Genomic DNA, 597 nt, shown 5'->3' on the forward strand with positions numbered 1-597 from the left:
TATATATATATATATATATATATATATATATATATATATATCAGATACAAGAGTACATACACACACACGCACATATATATATGTATATATGTGTGTATATGTGTATGTATTCTTGTATTTTATTTTTTACTTGTTTCAATCATTTGACTGCGGCCATATATACATACATACGTACTTACAACTGTGTGTGTGTGTGTGTATGTGTGTGTGTGTATGATGTACGAATGTATGTATCTACGTATATATTGAAATAAACATTTTAATGCATATGCCTCAAGTTGTTTCTAATTTTGTTAGTCTACACCAGATAACATTATATTAATCTATATTTGTTTAAAGTTATTTCTATTGATGCAAAACAACACACGCACACTCACACACACACACACACACAGCCATACACCGCACACTGACATATATAAACAGATCACCCACTTTTTCTTAGTGAAATTCTGTCTCCATTACTCGTCTTTCTCAACATTTTTCCCTCTAACTTATTCTTAAAATCTCATACAGATCCCACTATTTCTCTCCCTTTCTACTCCCTCTCTTTCCTTCTCTCCCCCCCCCTCTCTCTGTCTGTCTGTCTGTCTGTCT

Source organism: Octopus bimaculoides, chromosome 16 (assembly GCF_001194135.2).
Source record: "Octopus bimaculoides isolate UCB-OBI-ISO-001 chromosome 16, ASM119413v2, whole genome shotgun sequence".
NCBI classification, from domain to species: Eukaryota; Metazoa; Mollusca; class Cephalopoda; order Octopoda; family Octopodidae; genus Octopus; species Octopus bimaculoides.